This window comes from Heterodontus francisci, chromosome 26 (genome assembly GCF_036365525.1).
Source record: "Heterodontus francisci isolate sHetFra1 chromosome 26, sHetFra1.hap1, whole genome shotgun sequence".
NCBI lineage: Eukaryota > Metazoa > Chordata > Chondrichthyes > Heterodontiformes > Heterodontidae > Heterodontus > Heterodontus francisci.
The window spans coordinates 48,137,780-48,161,596 of record NC_090396.1 but is presented as its reverse complement, the minus strand read 5'-3'; the positions used below and the strand labels follow the sequence as shown (position 1 = coordinate 48,161,596).

Here is a 23,817-nt window from a genome sequence, read left to right as displayed (position 1 = left end):
CAATGCTGCATGTGTTCCTCAGGGTAGTGTCCTCAGCCCAACCATCTTCAGCTGCTTCATAAATGACCTTCTCTCCAACATAATGTCAGAAGTGGGGATGTTCGTTGATGATTGCAAAGTGTTCAGTACCATTTGCAACTCCTCAGATACTATGGTAGTTGTGCCCACAAGCAGCAAGACCTGGACAACATTCAGCCTTGGGCTGATAAGTGGCAAGTATCATTCAGGCCACACAAGTGCCAGGCAATGACCATCTCCAACAAGAGAGAATCTAAACTTCTCCCCTTGACGTTGAACGGCATTACCATTGGTGAATCTCCCACCATCAATATCGTGGCGGTTACCATTGACCAGAAGCTTAACTGTACCAGCCATATAAATATAAGAGCTGGTCAGAGGCTCAGAATTCTGCGAAGATTAACTCACCTCCTGACTCCCCAAAACCTGTCCACCAGCTACAAGGCACAAGTCAGGAGTGTGATGGAATACTCTCCTCTTGCCTGGATGGGTGCAGCTTCAACAACACTCAAGAAGCTCGACACCATCCAGGACAAAGCAGCCCGCTTGATCAGCAGCCCATGAAAAAATAAAAATCATCTAGCCTGAATGGTTAGGCTGTAAATTTCCATGCTGCTTACACTGTTATTCTAGGATTTCCATGGCTTTACTGCCACAGTTGTGGCGAAAAATCAGGAACCCCCAACACCCCACCCCAAGGAAATTAACTCCCTTTAGTGTTTAAAAAATGTGACCCTGTAGCCCTGGCTTTCATATACTTGTAAAACTTCTATCAGAACATCCAAGGAATCATGTACCTTTAAGTTTGTAATGCTCCTGTCACTTATATTTAAGTAATAGGTTTGTTAGCGTTTCCTAGCTTCCTGTTACAAATGCTATTAGTGCGTGAGCCGACTCAATCTGCTGGGAGTGCTATTATGCTGCATCCAGTGGATCACGTCACCATGGCAATAATCTCAAAGACAACAAGCTGCAGTTTAGCAACCCGTCATGAAACCAATAGCAAGGAGGTTCAGCTGGGTGTGAGAGGATCTTATATCAATGTTTACAGAAGAAGTGAAATTGTAAACCTCTAAAATATCCCTGATTTTTCTTTCTCTTACTTTTCAGTTAAACTTAAACATAGGCTACGCCATCGAGCCACATGTCTCACTAGTCTAAATTTCACTTAAAAGCCAAGTTTAACCTAAGATCACAAATAAATGGCATTCACTTTTTTGACATCAATAGCCCATTTATAATAACAAATGGGTATTGAATAAATACATGGCCAGCATCCATAAATAGCGTGATTCGAAGAAAAGCAGTAGCTTTCCTTAAAAATAAACTGTGCAGTTATCAGCTGCTGTGTTTTTAAAAAAAATTTTCATGGGATGTGAGCATCACTGGCAAGGCCAGCATTTGTTGCCAATCCCTGTTTGTGCTTGAAAAGGTAGTGGTGAGCCACCTTCTTGAACCGCTACAGTCCATGTGGTGTAGGTACACCCACAGTGCTGTTAGGAAGGGAGTTCCAGGATTTTGACCCAGTGACAGTAAAGGAACGGTGATACAGTTCCAAGTCAGGATGATGTGTGACTTGAAGGGGAACTTGCAGGTGGTGGTGTTCCCATATGTCTGCTGCCCTCATTCTTCTAGGTGGTAGAGGTCACGGGTTTGGAAGGTGCTGTTGAAGGAGGCTTGGCAAGTTGCTGCAGTGAAGGTTGCAGATGGTACACACTGCTGCCGCTGTGCGCCATTGGTGGAGGGAGTGAATGGTGAAGGTGGTGGATAGGATACTGACCAAGCCGATGGTGTTAAGTTGCTTGAGTGTTGCTGGAGCTGCACTCATCTAGGCAAGTGGCGAGTATTCTATCACACTCCTGACATGTGACTTGTAGATGGTGGACAGGCTTTGGGGAGTCAGGAGGTGAGTTACTTGCCACAGAGTTCATAGCCTCTGACCAGCTCTTGTAGCCACAGTATTTATATAGCTTGTCCAGTGAAGCTTCTGGTCAATGGTAACCCCCCAGGATATTGATAGTGGGAGATTCAGTGATGGTAATGCTGTTGAATGTCAAGGGGAGATGGTTAAATTCACTCTTGTTGGAGATGATCATTGCCTGGCATGAATGTTACTTGCCACTTGTCAGTCCAAGCCTGAATGTTGACCAGGTCCTGCTGTAGGAGGCACGGATTGCTTCATTATCTGAGACGTCTCAAATGGTACTGAACACTGTGCAATCATCAGCAAATATCCTCACTTCTGACCTTATGGTGAAGGGAAAGTCAGTGAAGAAGCAGCTGAAGATGGTTGGGCCTAGGATACTACCCGGAGGACCTCCTGCAGCAATGTCCTGGGGCTGAAATGATTGGCCTCCAACAGCCACAACCATCTTCCTTTGTGCTAAGTATGACTCCAACCTAGAGAGAGTTTTCCCCCGATTCCATAGACTTCAATTTTGCTAGAGCTCCTTGATCCACACTTGGTCTAAAGCTGGCTTGATGTCAAGACAGTCACTCTCACTTCACTACTGCAATTCAGCTCTTTTGTCCATTTTTGTAACTGTACTGGAACAACCTGGCTAGGGGCATGGCTCGTTCTGGAGCACAATACTTCAGTATTACAGCCGGGATGTTGTCAGGCCCCTAGCCTTTGCTGTATCCAGCACCTTCAACTGTTTCTTGATATCACATGGAGTGAATCGAATTGGTTGAAGACTGGCAGCTGTGATGGGGCCCTCAGAAGGAGGCCAAGATGGATCATCCACTTGAGACTTTATGGGGGCTGGATTCAATGTTGAGGACTCCCGGGGCCACTCCCTCCTAACTGTATACCACTGTGCCACCTTCTCTGATATGTCTTTCCTGCCATATACCCAGGGATGGTGATGGAGGAATCTGGGACATTGTCTGTAAGGTATGATTTGGTGAGCATGACTATGTCAGGCTGTTGCTTGACTAGTCTGTGGGACAGCTCTCCCAGCTTTTGCCCAAGTCCCCAGATGTTAGTGAGGAGAACTTTGCAGGGTCGACTAGGTAGCGTGTGCCTTTGTCGTTTCCGTTGCCTAGGTTGATGCCGGGTGGTCGGTCCGTTTTTATTCTTTTTCGTCTTTTCTGTAGCTGTTTGATACTACTGAGTGGCTTGCTCGGCCATTTCAAGGGGCTGTTAAGAGTCAACCACATTGCTGTGGGTCTGGAGTCACATGTAGGCCAGTCAGGGTCAGGAAGGCAGATTTCCTTCCCTAATGGACATTCGTGAACCAGATGGGTTTTTACAACAATCTGGTTGTTTCATGGTCACCATTACTGAGACTGGCTTTTTAATGCATATTTGTTAGTCAATTGTATTTAAATTTCACCAGCTGCCATGGTGGGATTTGATCTCGTGTCTCCAGAGCATTAGTCTGACCTCTGAATTACTAGTCCAGTAACATTACCACCATGCTACTGTCCCCCTAAATGTAGGTGGAGCCCCCACTGGTTTTCTACCCACATTTAAATTAGCCAAATAGTGCGAGCCATTTGCTGTTCACCGTTATAGTCAAAGCCGAAATTACTAGTTATAGTGCGTTATACGCACCGACCACTTTATGCAGAAACGGGTGTTAAGTTGTGAGAAGTACGAGCAGGTCAGAATTATAGAACATTGAATTGCAGAAGCACCTCCCAGGTACCTGATTAGTACAGGAGAGTTCTGATATAGTTAGTGACGGTGGAAACTAACGGGTTATAAAAGGAACTCTTTGAGGTGAGAAAAAAAAAATTTCTAGTCAGAGTTATAAACAAAAAAATCATATAAACTGCCCAGGGGCAAATTGCAAACTGCTGTTGTTTTCAACAATGCTAACAAAATATATTTTAAAAGACCTTGAGAACAGAAATCATTGGGCAGAGATAGACTTTTGCTTTGAAGTTGAAGTGGCACTGTTCTTGCCTGCCACTCTCCCATTTGGATTTGGGCTTAGCTTGTCAAGAAGGAAATGTGGTGTTCCAAAATCTGCCCACCATGCTGCGCTTTATAGAGAGCTTCATCCTCCCTGCCTAAGTTGAAACTGAATCCAGGTTCCAGTGATGAAAGGATAGTCCTTTACACTGCTCAACAGTGCCCTCCATCAGAGACATCGCTTGAGTCTTCTTATCTCAGCCAGAAATGACCTCAGGTTCAAGGGTGAATGCAGTGCTACCTGGGTTTTGGAAAACTTCAGCTTTGAAGGCTTTTTAAAATTATATTGTTTTTCCCTCTGAGGTCTCGATGCAGCTAAACCATTAAATATAGATGTACTTCACAATGATTGCATCAATTGCAGCTGAGGAAAATTAATCAAATTTTTATGTTATAATTTAATCCGTTCCCTTCCGAATTCTTCACAAATAGCTGCAAATTAAGTCTACAAATTATAAACTATTTAAAACTTCTGAGTAAGAAATTATTATTCTGTCTCCCTCCAAAAAATAAGAAGTAATTATTTATTTCACGACAGAGCCAAATGAATAACTACACTTACCATGCGAAGTTACAAATCTAAAAATCTATAATTTAATGAAAGCTTTTTAACTTTGGAATAGCTCTAATGGTATCTGCTGGTTCAGACATGTTAATCCAGCTTTGCAGCTCTCCTTATGGCTGCACAGATTGAATTTGTACTCCTTTATCTTGGCATTGATTTGAGTCCCAGGCCTTCTTTTGTGAAATTGCAGAGCTCAGTAAACTTTCTAAACCTTTCAAAATTTCATAGCAAATCTTCTTTGTGCAGTAAAATTGCAATGCACACTTGATGTACTCAATCATCTATCTTTTTATATGGTATTGCTTGGTTTGGATGCATGCTTTGTGATGGAGGAGGTTCTGTGTTGATGCTAGTGGACACTCTTGATTGCTGCTTCTGCAAAGATGCCTGGTACTTTATCTATGTCTCTGACAGCATGACCAGAAGCTTTTTGATGATTTTTTAAAAAATAATTTCCAAAATAATGCAAAAGAGATAGATAATTGAAAGATGGAAATTACTTGTAAGTACCACTTTGATGTAATAAATAGTATTAAAGGAAAAATAGCTTTGTAATATCCTAGAAGCCTCTAAATTATAGTGTTGTCTTCCCAAACAGTGATTATGGGTGCAGAGCTGCCTGTGTCTCAACTCCAGCTGCTGCAGCTGTTTTAATGGCTCTAGACCTGTCCGTTCAAAATGGCCATTTTATCCATGGTACAGTTGATGATGGAATAAATTTACAAATGCTTCAAGATTCCCGATGCTTACAGAATCATTTAGACTCTATGAGGTCACAACAAGATTTTATGGGCGGCACAGTGACGCAGTGGTTAACACCGCAGCCTCACAGCTCCAGGGACCCGGGTTTGATTCTGGGTACTGCCTATGCGGAGTTTGCAAGTTCTCCCTGTGTCTGCGTGGGTTTCCGCCGGGTGCTCCGGTTTCCTCCCAAAGCCAAAGACTTGCAGGTTGATAGGTAAATTGGACATTGTAAATTGCCCCTAGTGTAGGTAGGTGGTAGGAGAATTGTGGGGATATGGTAGAGAATATGGGATTAATGTAGGATTAGTATAAATGGGTGGTTGTTGGTCAGCACAGACTTGGTGGGCCGAAGGGCCTGTTTCAGTGCTGTATCTCTAAATAAATAAATAAATAAGAAGGGGTGTGAAAAACTACATTTGAAAACATGAACCAACTCCTATTAAACTCTTCCCATTCTCAAATCAGACTCTGGTGATTCCCAAAGGTGGATTTTAATAATCACATACATTTTTATAATAAATAATACATCATCAGCAAGTACAGCCTTGTTGCAGTTATTAATATGATGTGGGCATTTGTCTTTCTCTGATGTTGAGAAGAGCTCAACTCCTGCTATATCCAAAAAGACAGAGAAATCATATTGCAGGTGACAAAGGGTTAAGAGGGAACTAATCTCTCAATTTTATTCTTGTAAATGCTTATCAGCTGTTTCCCTCCCCCCACCCCCTCTGATCAGGTCACTCTCAACTCATTTATTTACAACATTTGTGTCACCATGAACATTTTTAATGTAAAGAATTATGAATAACTGATGACTCGCAATCATTTTATAAATCACAATCATTAGGATGTCAAAACTTACTCAGATATGTTTTCAGTATAAACAATTCCTTTTCTTGTATCTGGCCATCATGTTTTGAGTATGGCTATTTTTAACAAATATGCGTGGTGCAGGCTGCAATGTACAGGTAATCGGCCCCCAATTGCAGTTGTAAAGATTCTTCCCTTTGTGGTAAGTCAGATATTAGTGATAACTGTAACACAACCTGTTCTTGCAGTGGCTTTGCTTTTCCATTAACTACAATAACCTGTATTTGTATTTGAATAGCACCATTAAACAATAAAACTTCCCAAGGTGCTTCCCACAGTTGAGAAACTGGCCAGCAGCAGAGCATGTAGCAAAGTTAGCCAAGTAAATGCAATAAAAAGTTTTGAGGAAGTCATTAAAAGCAGAAGCAGGTAGCAAGTTAAAGAGATGTACGACGAGAGTTCCAAAATGTAGGGTTGTGATAGTTGCAAATTATAACACCAAGTGAAGAACACTGGACCGAGTGGAGGATGCACAAGAGCGCAGAATCTGAGGATCATAGGACACAGGGTAGGAACAGGGCTGAAGAAATTGGCAGAAGTGAGGTGAGTTGTAGCTGTTAAGGGGCTTGAACACAAGGACAAGAATATTGAATGTGTGTTGAGAGACAGAGCCAATACAGCTTAAGAAGATATAAACAGAAAATGCTGGAAATATTCAGTTGGTCAGGCAGCATCCACAGAGAGAGAAACAGTGTTAACATTTCAGGTTGGTTTCCTTTCATCGGAACTGGAAAATGTTACAGATTTAATAGGTTTTAAACAAGCTCAGAGGCAGAGAAACAGGGAAGGAGAGGAAAGAACAAAAGGGGCAGTCTGTGATAGGGTGGAAGACAGGAAAGCTTTAAATGACAAAAGGGATGACAGTACAAAGCACAAGGGGGTGGCAAAGGGATAAGAAAAGAAGCTAAAGATAGGTCTAGAGAAGCTGTAAATAGCAACAGCAGAATCAATAACAGAGCCAAAGACTTGCAGGTTGATAGGTAAATTGGCCATTGTAAATTGCCCCTAGTGTAGGTAGGTGGTAGGAGAATGGTGGGGATGTGGTAGGGAATATGGGATTAATGTAGGATTAGTATAAATGGGTGGTTGTTGGTCAGCAAAGACTCGGTGGGCCGAAGGGCCTGTTTCAGTGCTGTATCTCTAAATAGACCTGCTGTCTGACAAAAATGGGAGCAGTGATTACAATCTGAAATTTTTGAACTCAGTATTGAATCCAGAAGGCTAATCAGAAACTTGAGGTTCTGTTCCTTGAGCTTCTGTTCAGCTTCATTGGAACGGCTTAGGAAGCCATAGTCAGAGTGGGAGTGAAGTGGACAATTAAAATGGCAAACAACTGGAAGTTCAGAGTCACTGTTGCACACTTGAATAGAGGTCTTCCCCAAAGCAATCACCCAACCTGCGTTTGGTCTCTCCCAATATAGAAGAGATCAGATTGTGAGCAGTGAATGCAAATTGAAAGAAGTACAAGGAAATGACTGTCTTGCCTGGGAAGAATGTTTGGGGCCCTGGATGGTAAGGAGGGAAGAGTTGAAAGGGCAGGGGTTACATCTCCTGGGCTTGCACTGGAAGGTGTTGTGGGAAGGGGAGGGTGTTATGGAAGGAGATTAATGAGAAGAGGGATGGTCAGTAAATAAGACACAATATAATATGTGATGTGAGCAACAAATTGTTGTACAAGTTGGCCTTTCTCCAGGGAAGGGTTTGGGAGGCTTGCAAGGAGGGCATTTGAGAAGTTGAATCTTTAGGTAACAGAAGTGTGGATACCATCTGGGCTGCTGAAGATGAGATTCCAGTGCCTGGATTGATCCGGAGGAGCCCTGCAGTATGTCCCAGCAAGGGTCTCGTGTATTGTGGTGGTCTGTTGTGCTCTGCACAATCTAGCCCTGCAGAGGGGAGAGTCCTTGTCTGAAGAGGACATGATTGATCACCATTCCTCAAAGAATGAGGAGAACATTAGGAGACTAATGAGTAGGCAGCACTGGATGTTGAACCCCTTGCACCAGAGGTCAGGCACAGTGAACAACGGGCCAGGAAGGCAACAGACAGTCTCATACTTACCCACTTCCAGCCACCATGATGACCTCTCAGAGTGAAAGCAATAAAGACTCACCTCAATGCACGCAATCTATCACCTCCTTTCGGTTTGGTTCTGTGCATAGTGCCCAGCTGAACCATGCACTCTAGCCCATATGAAATGCTTACCAAAGGAGGGCTGTGCCTACACTGGCAGCTCACTAAGGGAGAATGGTGAAGTCAGCATCTAACAATTAAGGCACGAAAGAATAAGCATTTTCCACAATGAATGTTAACTTCAATAACGAAAACACTTTATAACACAAGTCAAATGTCAAACACCCGTGAAACCCCAAGTGTGTCTAGGTGGTTTCCTTTATATGTTTATGAGTGCTTCTATGAGGTGTGACCGCTGCACTGGCAGCTGGGCTGGAGGCAGGCTGCTGATCAGGGGGCCCCTTGGCCTGTGATGACTTCGGCGGCCGTTCTCTGGCTGCCTGAGGCCTGGAGACCTTGGCTACCTGAGGGTACCCTGCACAGGTGCAGGACTCTCCTCGGGCATTGCAGCTGCAGGAGCTGGGCTCACTGGCGGAGGGGCTGAGGAGCTGCTGTGCACTCTCGGAGCGCCCTGAGAGTAGCCCCCCAGATGTGGAGATCAGCCTCTTCTCCTCCCTTTCAAGGCTCACTTGAACCTCCCTGCTGACCAGGGAAGGACGAGGAACTGATGAAGACTCCAAGGACCTTGTCCTTCTCTCGCTTTGCTACTACTGAGTTGAGCTCATGGCCAAGGTGCTGGTGTGCAGGTCTGCGCGCATCTGTGGAATCTGGCTCTCCATGAGGGTTGCCAATCTCTCGTTGGAGGAAGTGATGCACTCACATGCCTGAGACATGGCAACACTCATGGCATGGATGGACTCCTCCATTGTCGGCTCATGGCTACGCATTGCCTCTGGCATCTCCACATATTGCCTTATCTCTCTCTGCAACTCCAGCATACCCTGTGCTGTTGACAACAGAGGCTCGTCCTCAGCTTGGGGCTCAGCATTGGCCTGCCGGCCAGAGTCCTTTGACTGTCAGTGGCCTTGGCTGACTTAGCCTCAGCTCGCTGCTCGGGCCTGTGGTGCTCACCAGCTTGTGACCCTGATTCTAAAGCCGAGCATAGGCCCACCGAGATGAAGGTATCTGCACTGGTGGAAGGTGCAGGAGAGGCACGTAACAGTGCATCCTCTGACTGCTCCTCCTCAGAAATTGACTGCTGTCCCCCTTCTGATGGAGTCTCCTGCAGATGTCAACCTGAATCAGAGAACACAAACAGGTGTTGGTTAGGCTGTGCAGATCTTGTCATGATATGCTTGCGTGATGTGGATCTCCAGAAGTGTGATGAATGTTGATTGAAAACAATCCTCACTTTCTTGCACAGAGACTCCACTCTCACCATCCGCTATTGAGCGGCTGCCCTGGCTCCCTACTAACTCCAGTGCTTCATTCTCAGCTGCTGAGAGAGACCATATGTCTGCAATTCCTCCGGCAGTCCACGGGGTCTCCCTGTTGTTTTGGGCCTGCAAGTGGAAAGTGGGAGATAGTAATACATCGCAGGAAGAGCTACAGGACAGTTGTGCTAGTGGCAGCCCCTTGTCCACTGCTGGGGTTTCCTATATGGCTCATCCCCACGTCAGCTCTCTGGGGAGGTGATGGGCTGAGCTTCATAATATAATGGCCTGTGGCCAAGATGTAGCCATGCACCTGGCAAGATGTGGTGATGCCTAACCCCCTTTGCCTGCACGTTTGTGGTGCTTCCCTCCCCATGTCGTGCTGCCTCCTGATATGCAATCCCCAAACAGGAAAGTTGTATGATGCATTCACCTTGGCAGACCAAAGGAGGTCGTTGACTCTCTTCCTGCACTGCTCCCATAGAAACCAAAGAACTATAGAAAAGTTACGGCACAGAAAGACGCCATTCAGCCCATCGTGTTTGCGCCGTCTGTTTGCGGGGCGACCCCCCCACAGCTGCTAATCTCCTCGGCAATGTCCATCCAGGGATGACCTCTTCTTGCCATCCCTGGGGAAGAGGTTCTCCCACCTTTCCCTTGCAGCCTAGAGGAGAATCTTTAGAGAGGCATTGTTAAAACATGGGGCCACCCGGCGTCTTGCCTCTGTCATACTGCGGCATCCTTGTTAGGAAGTGGTGGGGGGGGGAGGTGGCGTCCAGGAGTCACTCCAACACCAGTTTTAGCAGTAAACAACAAATGACTCAAAGACAGCAATGAAAGTAGGGCTGGCAGAGCTTTAAATATGGCGCCAACACGTGCTCCAGAATCATCCAATGCTGCATATGGCACCTCAAATCCTGCCCCCATCACATAATTGGGCCCCGTGCCTCGATTTATTATAATTGGCCGCTCGCCGCATGGTTGCGGTGAGCCCGCCGTACACATAACGAGTGGTGACAGTGCCCACTTCCAGATCCGCCACCGGAAGCTGTGGCGGGAACACTAAATCCAGCCCTAAATTCCATCAACACCATAATGTCTGTTATAGCCCTGTGTCTGCATGCTCTGCAACCATATTTTTTATAAAAGCAGGGCAGATGTCATATGGAAATTCAGGTTGTTGGCCAATCCCAATCCTCCAAGTAGCATTGTCTTCCTCTTCATGTTCTACCACCTTCCTACTCCTCTTCACCCATGCTCTGTACGTCATTCAGGGCGCTCCTCTCTGACTCATGTTTGAATTCCACATGGGCAGATGTCTCCTGGTTGTTGAATGTGAGGGAAGGACTGATTGAGAGTTCATGGTCTGAAATGCTAGTGGGGCAAGATTCACTGTGCCTGGTTAGGCTTCCTCTGGCACATCAAGAGAAGGTAAAGATGAAGAACGGTGAAAATATGTTTCTGAGGAGCAGAGTCCACATGTCACTTTCAGTCGGAGTGACATGAAGATTTCATAACTTAGCTTGCTGACAAATGATGAAACATAGAGTAGTATGAGAAGGAAGAGAAATGGATACCACCACAACCTGCAGTTGGCACATACCCTTCTATTTCCTTGTCTCCAGCAGCCTCTGTTGCCCCTTCCTCATTTAGGAGAGCTTCCTTCTCTTAGGAGTGAGAGTGCAAAGGTTTGAGAGCTCACCTTCAGTCTTGATTCTCTCTGGTATTATGGACTGTCCTCTCCTAGAAAGAGAATGGAAAAATTGAGAATTATCTTTGGTTACCAGGCAATGCAATAAAACCCAAGTGTTTTTATACATCACATCAATGGTGCAATGACAGCTGCATGGACCAAGCAATTAAATTATATGTGAAGCTTTTATAGGATGATTGCATGTAATGCTGGAAGTGAAGGAGCAGTATGAATTTGAGCGAACAGCAAAAGCTCATTTTCATGCTGTGAGGAGCTAGTGGAGGGTGAGAGGCCAGAGAAGTGTGGAGTTTAGTGGTCAGTGACAGATCAGGCCTCAAGGTGCCATAACACAAGATGTTGTTTTTCTTCACCCTAAAAATGAATACTAATGTGAACTAGGTAAGAGAAGTTAGATTCTTGCAAAGAGTTTTATGCTTATGGGAGTTCAGGTTAACACCATTTACATTTTTTAAAGACTGTCACAAAGGGAGGAGAGTGCAGGCAACCCTGATAATGTGCATAGAGTGTGCTCCTCAACGTATCCAGAGGTGCACAATTGCATTAAGTGTTTGAATTCTGAGACTCTGGAGAAGAGAATCGCTGTGCTCGAGTAGCAGTCAAGTAACACTGCACTCCATCAGAGAGGATGAGGCATTTCTAGATTGCACACTCCAGAATGTTATTACCCAAGAGTACTAGATAGTATCGATCACAGAGATAATATGGAAAGAGAGAAATGGATGACATCGTCCTTCTTTCTAAAAAAATAGAGCAGCCAAAAGTCATAGTCTACATTAGAACCAATTCCATAGATAGTAGTTTGAGGTCTTTAGAGGAGGTTTCAGGAGTTAAGCACTAAATTGAAAAGCAAGACCGCTGGGGTATTAATCTCTAGACTGCTTCCTGTGGCATGCACCTAACTGATGAAAGAGAAGAAAATTAGAAATGCATGATTGATGCACAAGATAGGGTTCATGTTCTTGGAGCACTGGAGCAAGTTTGGGAATAGGGAAAACTGAAAGGACAACCTCAGCCAGAATTGAAACAACACCAATAACCATGCAGAGAGGATAAATAGAGCAGTGGGGGTAGAGAAATTTAAACGAATAGTTGGGTGTAGAGAAGGTCTAGGATTTGGAGTACAGTCGGGCATCAGGATTGGGAAAGGAATTGGATATGGTGCAAAAGCCTTTGCTGGAGTAAGTCGTGAGAAAAATATTAGCAGAGAAGCAAGAGAACGAATCAAGTTATGACATCGAGATAAAATGACTGTTGTAGAAGGAGTGAGGCGTATCAAAAAAATGATAAATCCAGGAAAAAGAATAAGGATCAGCTTTCTAAAAAATAGGAGTCAGTGAATGCTCAGTGCATTCAAAACAACATTGGGCAGTTAGAATCATTAATAATTATGAAGTAAGATGACATAGTTGCTATGATAGAGGTGTGGCTTGAGTTTGGACAGGACTGGGAATTTAATATTCCCAGTTTTAACATTTTCAGGAGATGGGGAAGCAAAAAGGGGGTGGGGTGGCAGTGTTAGTTAATAATTCAATCGCAATGCTAGAATTTAAGCACCTATTAGGGATTGTACTAAGATATCATCCATATAGGTTTATCTAAGAAATAAGAAGGAAAATGGTATAATTCTTGAAATACAGGCCACTAAAGAGTGAAGATGAGAAGTAGGTAGAGATCTGCAGGCAGTTCTGAGGGGACATGCAAGAACAACAGGGCAATAATATTGTGTAATTTTAATATCCCAAAGTAGACTGGAATAAAACGAATGGATGCGGGGAATGCTTTTAGAATTCATCCAGGACATCTGCCGAAATCATTACATTTCTAGTCCAACAAGGAAAGAAGCTTTTCTTGATGTCATTCTGGAAATAATTGAAGCAAATAACTTATGTGAGTGTAGGACAACACTAAATATTGAGTAATGTTCTTATGAGTGGGAAAATAGACAATTTTACTTAATAGGTAAGCCATGATTGAATGAGTCAGATGTACACTATAAATAACTAATAGTAAAATGTATTCCTTGTCCCAGGGTTTCATTGTTCATTGGCCGGAATTTTACTGGCATTAAACGTGTTTCTTCGGAGGCGTCAGGATGGTAAAATGAAGCGCGATGACGTAGGGCCGTGTCCCCGGCGTCATTACGCGCAGACGTCATTTTACCAAAGCCGGAAGTCGGGCTTGAGCGATTCTGCGCTCTCCGCCCGTATACAAGTAATTGAAAGGTAATTGAGGTCGTTTACAAAGCAATTGACTACAATTTTACGTATGAGGTCTGATTTAACGTCCGTAAATCGGCTCGTGGGGCATGTCGGCCAGCCAGCAGGTACATAAGGGCAGCAGGCATTGATTCAGGAGGGAGTTGGAAGTACAATTTTCAGTTTTACTCTGAAATAATTCTAATGCTATTTGTATATCCTGACAAGGTGTGTGACTTGCAACTAGTGCTAAAGGATTCATCTGAGTGTTCTGCACTGCTGATGGGGACCCATCAACTTTGATTTATGTGGTGAAAGGAAGGGGATCTCGTGAGCCAGTCCTAACTGCTGGAAGCTAATACCTGTGGTCAGAGCATCTGGTGAGTAGTACAGCAATGGGAATTGTTCAATGTGGAGGTGGATCATCAGATGAGGAGGACCTTGCCCCTATGAGGGACAGAAGGACAAATGTGCAGGGGAACGTGCAACAAGCTGACCCAGTGCACCATCGTGATGTGGGAGCGAGAGCAGGTGGCAGAGTCGCCCGTTAGCGAACACGTCAGGATACGTGCCTACCCACCAGGAGGGGCATACCAGCTGCGTCTGAGCTACCTGCAGCTGTCAGATCGCCAGTGCAAAAGAAGACTGTGGCTGTCACGGGAGACTGTCACATCTCTTTGTGAGATGTTCGCAGTGGATGTTTCCTCAAACTGTATCGGAGGCCATCCAATGTCGGTCGCTCTAAAGGTTACAATATCTCTTAACTTCTATGTGTCTGGCTCATTCCAAGCCTCAGCAGCAGACTTGTGCGGAGTCTCACAAGCAGCAGCGCACCACTGCATCAAGGTTGTGACTGATGCATTGTTCCAACCTGGTAACCAATTCATCACATTCAAGGCAGACAACACTTGTGAGGCTGAGAGAGCCAGAGGCTTCAGCACTATATCTGGGTTTCCAATGGAACAGGGCGTGATTGACTGTACTCATGTGGCCTTCAGAGCCCCAGCAGGTCAGTCAGGGGCATTGATTAACCGCAAGAGATACCATTCAATGAACGTTCAGCTCGTCTGTGATCATCATCAGAGAATCATGCAGGTGTGTGCACGTTACCCTGGGATTTGTCATGATGCCTTCATTCTCTGAAACTCCCAGGTACCTGCACTTTTCAGGCCTCCAGACAGAATGGAGGGATGGATACTTGGCGACAGGGGGTTATCCTCTGAAGACATGGCTCATGACACCAGTGAGGAATCCAAGGGGTCATGCGAAGGAACGATACAATGAGAGCCATGAGGCCACCACAGTGACCATCGAACAAACTATAGGCCTGCTTAAGATGAGGTTCAGGTGTCTTGACCGCTCAGGTGCAGCACTGCAGTACGCGCCTTCAAGGGTTGTAAGAATAATTGTCGTCTGCTGTGCCTTGCATAACCTGGCGACTGAAAATGGAGAGGCACTGGAGAAGGATCAGTGTCATTGCGATGTGTCATCAGATGACAATGATGTTTCTGATGATGAAGCTGGACACCACTGACTTGATGGTCATGGAGAGGAAGCTGAATTTAATTTGGATCTAAGTGCTCGAGAGACAAGGGTATCTTTAAGAGGCAGACGTTTCCATTGAGAGTCTGTAAATTTTCGCACAATTGGGATTACCGTATGACGAGACTAATTGTGAGGCTCTGAAAGGGCAAATTCACTCACCTTCACGGGGAGAGAGAATGCAACGATGTAATCCTTCACATCATGAGGAACGCCACCCAGATGCGAGACCTCACATGTTGAACTACTTTTGTTGAGCAACGATGTTGGAATTGACTTCAGGAAAGTCATGACAAAATCTCAGAGAACCCGATTTTATTACAATATTTTATAACACATTCAAATAAAAAACCTTTCAATTCACCCTGTGAACCAGTAGTGATGTTAAAGTGATTTCTTAAATCTTTTCTGAGTGCTCTTTCGGGTGAATGATCCCTCGCCACCAGACACACCAGAGGCAGGTGGCTGAACTGTTTGCTGCCCTGCTTGTGATGACTTTGGCGGACGTCCTCTGCTTGCTCGCGACCGTGAGGGCCCCAGCATCTCAGGGGTCTCCTGAGAAATCTCATGAGTACCCTGTAACACCCTGGGATTTCGCTGATCACATGTCCCTGGCAGAGGGAGCAAGGAGCTGGAGGATGCACCAGAGGCGCCCTGAGAGGAGCTCCCATATGCGATCTGCTGCCCCTGTGCCCTCGTGAGGCTCTGACGATCCTCAGTGGTGACATCAGAGGAATGAGCGGCCTCGACCTGGCGCCAGCGCATCAGATTCCGCTCTCTGATGCTCTGTTCCAGGGAGGTCACAACCAATCTGACGTCACAAAGTGCATCCAGAACTGGCCCTTCCACTGCAGCCGCCAATCTGTCAATGGGGGAAGCCAGACGTTCAATTGCCTGAGAGTGAGCAGAAATCATACTCTGGATGGATGTAGCCAGAGTTTGATTAATTGCGCGCATTGTCTCAGGCAACTCCGCCACATTTTCAAGGACCGCTTGCTGCACCTGCAACATCTCCCACTGAATGGATGTTCTCAAAGGCATGTCATCAGCTTGCTGCTCTGCACTAGCCTGGCCTCCCACACACCTCCGATTGTGTGAGACATTGGCTGATTCTGCCTCCGGTGACTGGCCTGGCACCTGTGCTGTGCTGACACCTGGATGTGAAATCGAATCCACGGACACGCAAATCCCAACCGAGGTGTCTGTATCTGCGCTGGTACTTGGTGCGTCGCGAGGATGTGACGGTGCGCCCTCTGAGGCGCCCTCCTCAACCTCAGAGGTAGATGGTGGTACAACTGAGATGCTTCCTGTTCCATGCAGTCACCTGCTGGGAAGATCATATTGATCAGTTTGATCAGAAAGCCAGAGTGGAGAACATGTATTTGAGTCCATTATGGTCACAGCAGTGTGATGGGACTTTTGAGGGCTTAATGATGTTCATTAGTAACTCATAACAACATTGGCCCATCAACCTCCCCCACCCTGCCCCCTCTCCCCCCGAAATGCACTATTACACCACTTTCTGGATCACTCACGATCATGGCAATGTCCACCGGCCTCGCCATCTGCGACGGCTCGTCTTCCTTCCTCCCCTGCTATCGTCAATGCGTCCTCCTCCATTCTACTGAGGAATGCTGGACAGGCCACGCCACCACCTGTCTGGGACCTCTCTCGGGCGTTGTGTGCCCTTTTTCCTAATGAAAGAAAAAAATTAGGTCAAACATTTGTGTGCGCATTTCACGCAATCACCCAAATGGGTTGATGTGGCTTTTAACTGCTGTGCCATTGCTGAGCGTGCCCTCATCAATCCCTCCTTAATGTTTATCTCACATATGCCCATCTTGCATCCCAATGGAAGGAGGCAGCCAGGCAATGATCATGCAGGGGTTCCACATTGTATCATGAATACAAATACACCCTCCCTTGACAAAATAACAATTAGATGAATGAGGAATGCCCCTTACCCGGGCAGAGCGAAGCAGGTCATTGAGGCGCTTGCGGCACTGTATCCATGAGCGCCGAACGATGCCACGGCTGCTGACCTCCTCCACGACCTCCAGCCAGGCCCTCTTTGTCACTGTCGACGGTCGCCTTCTACCATCTGGGTTGAAGAGGATATCACGCCTCTCCTCAACCGCCTGAAGGAGGACCTGTAGTGAATCATCTGAAAAACGGGGGGCTGAGCGAGTGCTTCTCCCCTCCATGACTTCCTCCACCTGTGTTTAAATCTCTAACTCCTTCTGCACTAACAGAACTGTAGCCTCTCAGTCAACCACAACTACTACTGCTGATTTTTAAAGAATGAATGAGTACCTGGTCAATTTCATTGAGGTAAACATTTTTCAAGGGTTTACGTCAGACATTCCCGGATGTAGCTCCGCCCCCAATGCTGTATATCTCCCCGCCCGCACCAGCCGATTCAGGTCTCAGTTACGCTGCGGGGCCACTAATTGGCTGCCCCGCGCATGATGCCGGTGGATAGGAGACGCAGCGCGGGAACGGAGGCCGCATCTGTTTGAGTTCCACCCGTGCCGGAGCCAGCGATTCAGGTAAAATTCCGGCCATTATATTTACACAATCAGTAACAAGAAAAGAACAGTTTTGAATGGAGTGTATTCCAACACATACAGTGCTATCCACACTTCTGTCAACAGCCTCTTATAAATTCCTGGCTCTGTTTAGTTTAGAGATACAGCACTGAAACAGGCCCTTCGGCCCACCGAGTCTGTGCTGACCATCAACCACCCATTTATACTAATCCTACACTAATCCCATATTCCTACCACATCCCCACCTGTCCCTATATTCCCCTACCACCCACCTATACTAGGAGCAATTTATAATGGCCAATTTACCTACCAACCTGCAAGTCTTTTGGCTTGTGGGAGGAAACCAGAGCACCTGGGGAAAACCCACGCAGGCACAGGGAGAACTTGAAGACTCCACACAGGCAGTTCCCAGAATTGAACCCGGGTCGCTGGAGCTATGAGGCTGCGGTGCTAACCACTGCGCCACTGTGCTGCCCAGTGTTCCATATTTGTCTTGGCTGCTGCTGTTTAGTTATCAATAGATGAATTGGGGAATTGTTATCTGAATGCATGAGCTGGTCAGTAGTATTACAAGTTTTTTTTTACAGGTTGACCAAAAAAACGGGAAATCCAATAACTGTTGTATGGTATATATCCATATCATAAAACTATTTTACAAAATAATTTATTTTCTTCCTTGTATTTGATATTCTCACTTATGCATATACTGGAAAGCAGAGACTCACTCAGGCAGAGAAATACATAGGCTGGAATTTTATGTTGGGTGGGAGATCCCGCCCACCAGCCAAAAGGTCGGGGGCAAGCCCACCGCCGCCGGGACTGGGGAGCCACACCAGGATCTTACACTTCCCATGCCCTTAATTGGACTTGGGCGGGACTCCCACCCCCCTGAGCAGGCCGGCAGCTCTCAGCCCCAGCAGCGCCACCAGGAGCGGTGGCCACTGCTGGGACTGGACCCAGCCAACAGCAGGATCGTGGATGTCAGCTCAGAAGAGAGGCAAGTTTAGGGGCTTCAACGGGTGCCATCGGCCGGGCCCCAGCGAGGCAAGGGAGTGGGTGGGGGGGGGGGGGGGTCAGTTGGTAGGTGGGGAAAGGGGTGAGTATTGTGCAGTGGGCACTGTTGGGCCATGGGGGGGCCCTTACGTGGGGCACAGGGAACTGATCAGGAGGGACTCCCCCCAACCCTCAAGGAGGTCATCATGTTTTACTGGGCGGCCTCCTGGGGGACCTCAGCCGCCTGCCCCAGTGGCGGCAGGAGGAGGCTCTTCAGTGGCAGTTAATTGGCCAATTAAGAGCCTTGATTGGCCTGGGGCAGGCAGGCTGTTTCACATTGCAGCGGGGCGGGAGGCGTCCCACTCAATTTTACAGCCCCCCACCCCCTGCCACCAGCCAGCTCCTGTGGGGGGAGGTGTAAAATTCCAGCCATAATATTAATTAGCGGCTGGTCTTCATGATCGTTCTACTATGTATATAATGTTAACGAAATAAAAGTATCTTTCTTACATTTTTATTATGCTAGATTAACAGAGAGTTGGGGTAATTTTCTCAACAATATAGATGGTCAAGACTGGAAAGAAGTTGCATGACATTTGTGATTGGCAGGAGTACCCCAGATTACAAAACAGTTGAAGCAAGGAGCTGTTTTCATTCTGCAGTTTGCCGTACTGATCAATTTACTCTCAAAGCTGAGCGGGTTCGCAGTTGTGCAGCAATCTGGAACATATCACACAGGGAACAAACAGTCCGCACACAATCAACATTCACTTTAAAATGCATGACTGTGCAGCAATCTTAAAAGAACTGTGCAGTGCAACAAACAGGCCACGCACGGCAAAGAGAGATTAGAGGTACGGAAAGTTTGGGGCGAGTTACACGTCCCTATAGCCCCATTTGTGCTTCGAAACGTGTCAATGGTTGGACCAAAATAGCACATTGAATGGAGGCACCAGCTCACTGCTGAATTCCTGTCCATGCCCATTTTCGGGCACACTTTAATCCAGGCAGTCAAAGTTTCTGCCAGAAACAAGTGGGAGCTTAATGAATGTATGCTAATAGGAGTCTGATGATGTATTGGAAATCCTAATTACCGTTTTCTCTGCCAGTCCCTGCTACTATCCGTGAAACACGTGCAGTACAAGTTCAGAGGAAGCCATCATCAACACAAATTAAAAAGATCAGCTAATGCTCGACGGCAGCTTGAGGCACTCTTTTCTGGCAGTCACTTCTGGGTTTTGAGCCCTAAAGGCTTCCAAAGTTAAAGCTCTCAATGCTTCCACCCTTTTATTAAAGTGCTTCCGTTGGTCCTTCACAGTCTGTCTGTGTACCCTCCTCCAGATCAGCGGGCTACCTACTGGGAGAAGCTCTGACAAAAGGCCGTTGAACTGAAACATTAACTCTGTTTCTCTTGCCACAGATGTTGCCTGACCTGCTGAGTATTTCCAGCATTCTCTGTTTTTATTACCTACCAGAGAGTGTTTCACACTGGGAGCACAGCAACGACATTATAATGAGAACGCTAAACCGAAATGGATTGAGTCCCTGCTGTCTCCCACCACCCACCTGACTGGCACTCCAAATCAAAATCATCCCTCTTGGATTTTAAAACAAAACAAGTGACAGGAGGAAGGTTTAAAAACGTCAATGGAGTTTTGTTGACGTTTTTAAATCCCATTCCACTTGCCTGTTTGAGTTAATTCTGCATATACATAGATAGCTTGCACATTTTAATCACTGTTGTTTCATGATTCATTCACTGTCCGAACTTTTATGATGACACTTAGTGTGCCATTTTTAATGAGCTAAAATAAGGGGGTAATTTTATAAATTCATGACCTTGCATGGAGCCTCACCAAGGAAAGATATCAGGGGTTCGGGAGTGTCCCATAATTTTCTAGTAAATAATTTTAATTGATTTAAAACTGTGAGGAGCGCATTCCCAAATTCCCAGTGTGACTCAACAGCAGAGCTGTGTGCCAGGCACTTGAGTTCAGAAAGTTATCTCTCTCACGCAAAGTTGCAATCTTTTCTAACCCAGGTTATAGTATATAATTGCACATAACCTAAATTTTTTCCTCCCAATTTCAGATTTGGCTCGTTGCTGCAATCAAATGCAGCAATGATTTCCCAAATTTTTTCTGTGATCTTTGTAACTGCTGCCATGCATTTAAATAGAATGTAATCAGACAATCAAAGTTCACTAAGTGTTAAGGACCAGAAAGTCTGGGTACTGGGCCATTAAAAGATTGTGTGGAGCAGTATAACTAGTTGTTCCATCTCCGCGCCCCCATCCCTGGCTAATATCCCAGCACTCACATTATGGGGAAAGACGGAATTAGTGGCGTGAATTATATTTGATGCATGATTCTGAGTTGCCTGTTTAGCTGCATGTGATGAGAATTGGTCTCCCCTTTCTGATTTGGATAATTTGATGTATATCTTCTAACCTATATTTTCATCATAGCATGAACAGAAAGGTGCAGTGTATAAATTGGTAAAGAATTATGTTTAGAAACAATTAGAAACAATTCAAAGTGGAAGAGATTTGTCTCTAAACAGACCTGACAACGTTCTCCCAGAGGCAGAGGTCTCCAATGTTTTACTGAACTATAGCCAATCACAGTTTAGTTAAATTGTTTTCCTTTGTTTGCATAAAGGAAAATGTCCCTTCAGGTCTCCACAGGCTAAACCAGGGGTCAGTAACCCGCAGCTCTGGAGCCATATGTAATTCTTTAACATCTCTTTTGTGGCTCCCATTTAATGGTGTTCATTTTACCAAGCTGACCCTTAGCACCAAGCTGATGAAGGCCTCTGTTTTCAGAACCTTGCTGTATGGCTGTGAAATGTGGGTGTCTTACAGCTACCAGGAAATGAAGCCCAATAATTTACATCTTCGCTGTCTGCAGCGTGTTATGAGTATATCCTGGCAGGACAAAATCACAAATTTGGCAGTCCTCTCAAAGGCAGAGCTCCCAAGTGTGTTGGCACTAATCAAACAGAGGCGGCTTTGGTGGATCGGACACGTCTGCAGGATGGAAGATGGTCACATATCCAAGGACCTTCTGTATGGTGAGGTAGCCGGGGCCAGACGACCAGTGGAGTGCCCAAAGCTCCGCTTCAAGGAAGCTTGCAAGCATGACATGAAGGTCCTAAATATGGACTATCACACTTGGGAGTCACTAGCTGGCGAAAGAGGGAAATACCAACACATCCTGTGGACTGGCGTGCACCACCATGACGACCAGTTGCTACAGCAGCTTGGCAACAGGCACCAATGTCAAAGACAACAACTCATAGTGTCAATTGACAGCTTTATGTGCAACACTTGTGGCAGAACCTGCCTCTCAAGGATTGACCTTCACAGCCATCAGCAAAGGTGCACCAAGACACCCCACCTAAATGGATTGTTTGCTGTATGTTCATTATATTTCATAGATGGAAGGGTGCCAACCAGCCAATGGTGTGGTGACATTTAGAGATCAATGTTTCTGCTCCTATTGGGCTATTTGACAACTGCATTTTGAAACATAAAAATGAGCAGTATTTTAGAGGACTCATTCTTTCTTACGTGGGTGTGCAATTCAATCTATATATATACAGCTCCTTTCATGGACCTTATATCTTAATGAATTTTAAAATTTTTAATTCAACATGTTCAAATGATACGGTGCAATTAAACTCACTGCAACAAATCGTGGTAAGTGGAAATTACTGTATATTAAATGGGCAACATATGCAAAAATATATACCAAGTGGGTAGATTTTACCATACAATTAGTGCTTTGTTGTAAACTCAGATTTTTAGACATGTTTTAAGCTCCAATCATATTAAGGTGTTCCCTTTGTAAAAGCTTCACTTCGACACACTAGTTACTTCCTATAGCAAGTCAGATCAGCAATGAAGTAGACTAAAGGCTTGTTAGAGATATCAATAGGTATTGATACTGCAACCAATCTCCTCACAAGTGAGTAGACCTGAGTAGATGGGAGAGCTGAATTGAAGTTTAGTGTGTGTTCAACTCCCTAGCTCACCTAACACAAACCCTTGTGTCACAACATTGGATTGAGAATTGATTTTCATTGTGTCACCAGAGAAGCCACCATTTCTGAATATAATTCTTTGAGTCAATGAGTCTTGTTTATAATACGGCATGTGTTAAAAGGTAATATAAAAATCTTTAAAATTACACTTAAGAAAAGTCTACAAATGAAACCAGGGTTTCAGCTATAAAGTTAACAAAAAGTCGAATTCTGCCTGGCAATAGTTAGCAAAGCTCAAAATCTTTGCCAATAAAAATCTACCTAGAAGTGAAAGAAAATGTGATGTTTATGATTCTCCAGGAAAAAGTTGATAAAGCCGAAGGCAAATTTAAGATTTGGGTAGCATCAAAATTCAACATTGAAAACAAAAATAATGTCATTTTTTTTTTACCTATTCCTGGGATGTAGAAACTGGATTTTTGCCCGACCCATATACTTTTTACAGCAACAAATAAGTGCAAAATGTTCTTTAGATTCTCGATAAACAATGTTTTCCTCTTAAGGTATGCTTATGCCTTTACTCCATTCTTTAACTTTTTTCCGTCTTGCAGCTCCCAAGTTTTTATTTTTGGCAATTTTTTTTTATAAAAGACTCTTCAGGTAAAAAATTCTTGCTGACCCCTGTGTTGTACTATCTGGAGAAAAGTGCCTACTTTCATAGTGATACAGGTCATTATCTAACACACAAATTTGGACAAACCTACATTTTCAGCATAGTAAAGCACATATAGGAGCTCACTTATTGTATATCACTCTGTCTGCCACATAAATCACTGTGGCCTTCTTCCATTCTGTCATTTATTGTACAAAAGCACAGATGTCCAAAGACATGCAATTTCACAAGTAACATGACGTCATACCTCATTCATTTTGCCTCAGCTGTGCACTTACATTTCTACAGATCCTTTCAACTTGAATGCAATCAGAGGAAGTGCACCAAACTGCACTGTGTGCTAAATCAACTTTGGCTGCCCAAATGAAAACTAAAGCTATGCCTGCACACTCGATGAAGCTTCAGCGTCTGTAGAGACTGCTTCTGCCACACAAATCCATACATTAGCTTTGGGTGTCACAATCACACTTTTTTCATGTAGCATATGAAGCAGTTTAAGCAATTTCCAATTGTAAGGAATAATATTTACCAGCTGAGGATTTTGTTCATTATGCTGATTGTCATTTCCTTTGCATACTCGGTAGAATGGGTGCAGAATCACTGGT

At 45.0% G+C, this 23,817-nt stretch overlaps 1 protein-coding gene across 1 annotated transcript in view; it reads left to right on the top strand.

Annotated features, from left to right (window-relative positions):
* kif19 (kinesin family member 19) overlaps window positions 1-23,817 on the top strand; it is a 226,481-nt gene that overhangs the window by 138,137 nt on the left and 64,527 nt on the right. The gene's annotated exons all lie outside the window — the stretch shown is intronic.